Source organism: Theropithecus gelada, chromosome 3, assembly GCF_003255815.1.
Source record: "Theropithecus gelada isolate Dixy chromosome 3, Tgel_1.0, whole genome shotgun sequence".
Classification (NCBI taxonomy): Eukaryota; Metazoa; Chordata; class Mammalia; order Primates; family Cercopithecidae; genus Theropithecus; species Theropithecus gelada.
In genome coordinates, this window is record NC_037670.1 from 68,408,813 (window position 1) to 68,415,158 (window position 6,346).

The following is a 6,346-nucleotide window of genomic DNA, read 5'->3' on the forward strand; positions in this document are numbered from 1 at the left end:
CCCTCCCTCCCTCCCTCCCCCCCCCTCTCTCTCTCTCTCTCTCTTTATTTTTGGACAGGGTCTCACTGTGTCCTCCAGGCTGGAGTGCAGTGGCATGATCATGGCTCACTGGAGCCTCCATCTCCCAGGCTCAGGTGATTCTCCCATCTCAGCCTCCTGAGTAGCTGAGACTACAGGCACACCCCACCACATCCGGCTGATTTTTAAAATATTTTTTGTAGAGATGGGGTCTCACCATGTTGCCCAAGCTGGTCTCAAACTCCTGAGCTCAAGTGATCTGCCCGCCTTGGCCTCCCAGAGTTACAGTTACAGGCATGAGCCACCATGCCTGGCCATGAATTGATTTTCTTACATTGAACCTGCAGGACAGGTCTCTGGGTGGGCTTGAACTGATCCAGTTCTCCCCACTTTTTCACTTACAGTTTTCAAGAGTAACTGTAGAATGGGCTGGTACTGCAACATCCTGAGTTGGGGGGAATTGGCTGGAACAGCCTGGGCTGTATTCCAGTTTCCCCTTGAAACAGGATGTCCTTTAGTGCTTTAGCCCAGTGTTTCATGTGGTCCCTGGGATATAAAACCCTTGGCCGACTACTTTCTGGGGTCTCTCAACTGTGGTGCAAGTGGCGCAGGTACAGATGAGACTTAACTGCCTCAAGCAGCCTTCCTGAACCTTGGGGTACTGGCTCAACTTGAATCCTAGGCTGCCGTTGTCCCTTGCTGCCTATCTATAAATAGTAAACCTGTTTCATGTGACTGATTGTGTATGTGAGGCAGAGTGTTCTGCCTCACTGGATTCAGGAAAGTAGTAAAAGTGCAGCCCAAGAGGCAGTAGGCTGAAGTGGTAACCAGTGCACAGCGGACCTGCTTCACAGAGCTCACTGTGAGGTTGGCTCACTGTAACCTCTACTTCCTGGGTTCAATCTTGCATTCATGGCTAAAATCCACTAGGTCATGGTGTGTAATCCTCTTGTTTTTTGTTTTTTGTTTTTTTTCTTGAGACAGGGCCTTGCTCTGTCACCCAGGCTGGAGTGCAGTGGCACAATCCTGGCTGACTGCAACCTCTGCTTCCCAGCTCAAGCGATCCTCCAGTCTCAGCTTCCCAAGTAGCTGAGACCACAGGCACAAGCTAGCATGCCTGCCTCATTTTTGTATTTTCTGTAGAGATGCGGTTTTGCCATGTTGCCCAGGCCGGTTTTGAACTCCTGATCTCAAAGTGATCTGCCTATTTTGGCATCCCAAAGTTCTAGGAATGCAGACATGAGCTACCATGCCCCCAGCTACATATAATCCTCTTACTATGCTGTTGGATTTGGTTTGCTGCTATTTTGTTAAGGACTTTTACATCTAGAATTATAAGAGATACTGGTTTGTTTTCTTGTGATGTCTTTAAATGGCTTTAGTATTAGGTTAATACTGGCTTCATGGAATGAGTTAGGAAATGTTCCCGCTCCTCAGTTTGTTGGAGGAGTTTAAGAAGGATTGGTGTTGGTCGGGCAAAGTGGTTCAGTAATCCCAGCACTTTGGGAGGCCGAGGAGGGGTGGATCACCTGAGGTCAGGAGTTTGAGACCAGCCTGAAAATATGATGAAACCCCATCTCTACTAAAAATACAAAAATAGCCAGGTGTGGTGGCAGGCGTCTATAATCCCAGCTACTTGGGAGGCTGAGACAGGAGAATTGCTTGAACCCAGGAGGCAGAGGTTGCAGTGAGCTGAGATCGTGCCACTGTACTCCAGCCTGGGTGACAGAGCAAGACACCATCTCAAAAAAAAAAAAAAAAAAAAAAAGGATTGGTGTTAATTATTCTTTAAGTGTTTGGTAGAATTTACTAGGGAAGCTATTCCTAGACTTTGTCACTTTAGGTAATTTGTATGTTTCTAGGAATTTGTCCAGTTCATCTAAATTAATCGAACCTGTTGGTATGTAATTTTTTTTTTTTTTTTGAGATGGAGTCTTACTCTGTTACCCAGACTGCAGTGCAGTGGCATGATCTTGGCTCACTGCAACCTCTGCCTCCCAGGTTCAAGGGATTCTCCTGGCTCAGCCTCCCGAGTAGCTGGGATTACGGGTACCTGCCACCACACCCAGCTAATTTTTTTATTTTTATTTATTTATTTATTTTGAGACAGAGTCTCACTCTGCTGCCCAGGCTGGAGTACAATGGCGTGTTCTTGGCTCACTGCAACCTCTACTTCCTGGGTTCAAGCTATCTTCCTGCCTCACCCTCCCAACTAGCTGGGATTACAGGTACGCGCCATCACACTCAGCTGATTTTTGTATTTTTATTTATTTATGTATTTTTATTTTTATTTTGGAGACAGAGTCTCGCTCTGTCACCCAGGCTGGAGTACAGTGGCACGATCTCGTCTCACTGCCACCTCCGCCTCCCAGGTTCAAGCGATTCTCTTGCTTCAGCCTCCCAAGTACCTGGGATTACAGGCGCCTGCTACCACGCCTAGCTAGTTTTTGTATTTTTAGTAGAGACATGGTTTCACCACATTGGCCAGGCTGGTCTCCAACTCCTGACCTCTGGTGATTTGCCCGCCTTGGCCTCCCAAAGTGCTGGGATTATAGGCGTGAGCCGTCACACCCCCGGTATGTAATTTTGTATAATATTCTGTTATCTTTTTTATTTCTGTAAGGTCGATAATGCCTCCACTTTCATTTCTGATTTTAGTTATTTGTGTCTTCTTTTTTCTGTGTTAGTATAGGGAAAGGTTTGTTCATTTTGTTGATCTTTTCAAAGAACCAACTTTTGCTTTCATTGACTCTATTGTTTTTCTATCCTCTATTTTATTTATCCCTACTTTAATCTTTATTATGTCCTTCCTTTTGCTAGTTTGGGGTTTAGTTGGCTCTTTTTCAAGTTCTTCAAGGTATAAATTTAGGTTATTGATTTGATATCTTTCTTCATTTCCACTATCACAAATTTTACGCATGATCTTTAAATGTAGACATTTACAACTATAAATTTTCCTTTGAACACTGCCTTTACTACATCCCATAACTTTTGCTCAGTATGATTTTTCATTAAAGTATACATTCCATATTCATTCAACAAATATTTGTTTCTTCATTTGCTTTTAGAGACAGAGTTTCACTCCATTGCTCAGGCTGGAGTGAAGTGGCACAATCTTGGCTCACTGCAACCTCTGCCTCCTAGGTTCAAGCAATTCTTGCACCTCAGCCTCCCAAGTAGCTGGGATTACAGGAGCCCGCCACCATGCCCAGCTAATTTTTTGTATTTTTAGTAGAGATGGGGTTTCGCCATGTTGCCCAGGCTGGTCTCAAACTCCTGAGCTCAGGCAATTCGCCGCTTCAACCTCCCAAAGTGCTAGGATTACAGGCATGAGCCACCACGCCCAGCCTCATTCAACAAATATTTATACTGGTTTGGTTCTAGGTGCTAGGGATACAGAGGTGAACACAACAGACAGGCAGGATCTATGTTATTACGGAGCTGACATTTTCAGGATGTACAAACAAGGTAGTAATTGATGGTTTGAAATCCATAAATGGTACTGTGATAGAGTGATAGAGAGTGGCAATAACACTTCTTTCCTCCTTCCTTCCTTCCTTCCTTCCTTCCTTCCTTCCTTCCTTCCTCTTTCTCTCTGTCTCTTTCTTCTCTCTTTCTTTCTTTGTTTTTGATTTTTAACCAAGTTTCACTCAGAGCGACAATAGCACTTCTTTCCTTCTTTCTTTCTCTCTTTCTTCTCTCTCTCTTTTTTTGTTTTTTGACTGCATTTCGCTCTTGTTGCCCAGGCTGGAGTGCAGTGGCATGATCTCTGCTCACTGCAACCTCCACCTCCTGGGTTCAAGCAATTCTCCTGCCTCAATCTCCCCAAGTTGCTGGGATTACAGGTGCCTGCCACCACGCCTGGCTAATTTTTTGCATTTTTAGTAGAGACGAGGTTTTGCCATGTTGGGCAGGCTGGTCTTGAACTCCTGACCTCAGGTGATCCGCCCACCTCGGCCTCCCAAAGTGCTGGGATTACAGGTGTGAGACACTGTGCCCATTCTTTCTTTTTGAGACAGGGTCTCATTCTGTCATCCAGTCTGGAGTACAGCAGTGTGATCTCGGCTAACTGCAACCTCTGCCTCCCAGGCTCAAACCACCCTCCCATTTCAGCCTCCCGAGTAGCTAGACCACAGGCATATGCTACCATACACGGGTAAGTTTTGTATTTTTGGTAGAGACAGGGTTTCACCATGTTGCCGAGGCTGGCCTTAAACTTCTGAGCTCAGGCAATCCACGTCATCCTCCCAAAGTGCTTGGATTACAGGCATGAGGCACTGTGCCTGGTCTCTAGTACTTAATTTTTGATTTTTATTTTATTAAATAAGCAACACATTATTTTCTCTTTTTTACTCTCAAATTCATTTTGACTTTGATTTTTAATTTTTTATCTAAATTATTTGTATTTTTTTAGAGACAGGGTCTCACTTTGTCATCCAAGTTGGAGTGCAGTGGCATGATCATAGTTCATTACAGCCTCAAACTCCTGACTTCAAGCAGTCCTTCTGCCTCAGCCTCCCAAAGTGCTGGGGTTATAGGCATGGGTCACCACACCTCGCCTCAAATTCGTTTTTACCAAGTGACATGTTCATATGGCTCAGAAATAAAAAGTGTATTTAAAAGTTTTGTTTGTAAAGTCTCCTACCCCATGACCATCCATATCATTCTTTGTTGGCTTGCCAGACCCCTTCCCTGCTGGGGTTAACTCTTGTTAGATTATGGGGCAATCATTTATCCCAGGGTGAGAGCAGAGGTGGAGGGAATTCAGGGGTTTGGTAGTGGCCATTTACTGACCAGGACAAGAATATTTCTATATTTTAACCAGTATAACTCTACTGGTGTATATGAGCTAAATCTTAGGTTTCCTATAACCACTTATATTAGTTTCTTAAATATTCTTCCAGTGCTTTCTCATGAAGGTACAAATACCAACGAGAGTTTACTATGTATTCTCTTCCGCATCTGCTTTTCAAATTGATGGCCAGGTACAGTGGCTCACACTTGTAATCCCAGCACTTTGGGAGGCTAAGGTGTGTAGATCACCTGAGGTTGGGAGTTCAAGCCTGGCCAACATGGTGAAACCCCCTGTCTACTAAAAATACAAAAATTAGCCAGGCGTGGTGGTGTACACCTGTAATCCCAGCTACTTGGGAGGTTGAGGCATGAGAATCACTTGAACCCAGAAGGCAGAAGTTGCAGTGAGCCGAGATGGTGCCACAGCACTCGGGCCTGGGCTACAGAGCAAGACTCTGTCTCAAAAAAAAAAAAAAAAGAAAGAAAAACAAATTGAACAGTATATCCTGAAAATCTTTCTATTCGTATAAAGCTTTTCAGTTCATAGAGAACTTCCTGACTTTTTCCAGTTGCATAACTGCATTGTGTGGTTTCAGTAGGGATAGCTCATCAGCGTTCCATTTGGTATTGGCTGGAGCAGCTCCACTGGGACTGCAGGATCCAAGATGGCTTCATTCCAATTACTGGTCCAATTGGGTGGGCTGGACCTCCTGTCAGCTGGGTTCCAAGGGAATGAAAATGGAAGCTGCAAGGTCTCTTGTGGCCTAAGCCCCAGAAGTCATATAGCTTCTCTTCCACTGCACTGAATTGGTTGGAACAAACCACAGGGCCAGTCCAAATTCAAGTTGAGGGAAAATAGACTCCACCCCTCAATGGGAGGAGCAGTATATGTTTATAGGGATTGGAGGAATTGTCAGCAGTGGTCTTCGCAGACAGTCTAACACACCGAAGCCCAATCAAGGTTCACATCTTTTTAGGTATTATGCATCTTTTTATTTATTTATTTATTTTGAGATAGGGTCTCACTCTCTCATCCTGGCTGGGTGCAATGGCACAATTTTGGCTTACTGCAACCTCTACCTCTTGGACTCAAGCAGTCCTCCCACCTCAGCCTCTTGAGTAGCTGGGACTATAGTCACACAACACCACTCCTGGCTTAACTTTTGTATTTTTTGTAGAGATGGGGTTTGGCCATGTTGCCCAGGTTGGTCTTGAACTTCTGGGCTAAAGCGATCCACCCGCCTGGGCCTCCCAAAGTGCTGGGTTTACAGGTGTGAGCCACTGTGCCCAGCCTTGGTCTCTTAAACTAGTACATTTCCTCCACGTTCTTTTTCTCTCTCTTCTTGACTTTAGTTTTTGAAGGGCTAAGGCAAACTTTCCCATACTCTGGATTTGCTTTATTGTTTCCTCTAACTTTGCCCTCTGTCTCCTAAATTTCCTGTAAACTGCAAATTGGGATAAAAGACCTGTTTAGATCAGGTTAAATGCTATTAAGGACAGGTGCTTGCGCCTGTAATCCCAGCATTTTGGGAGG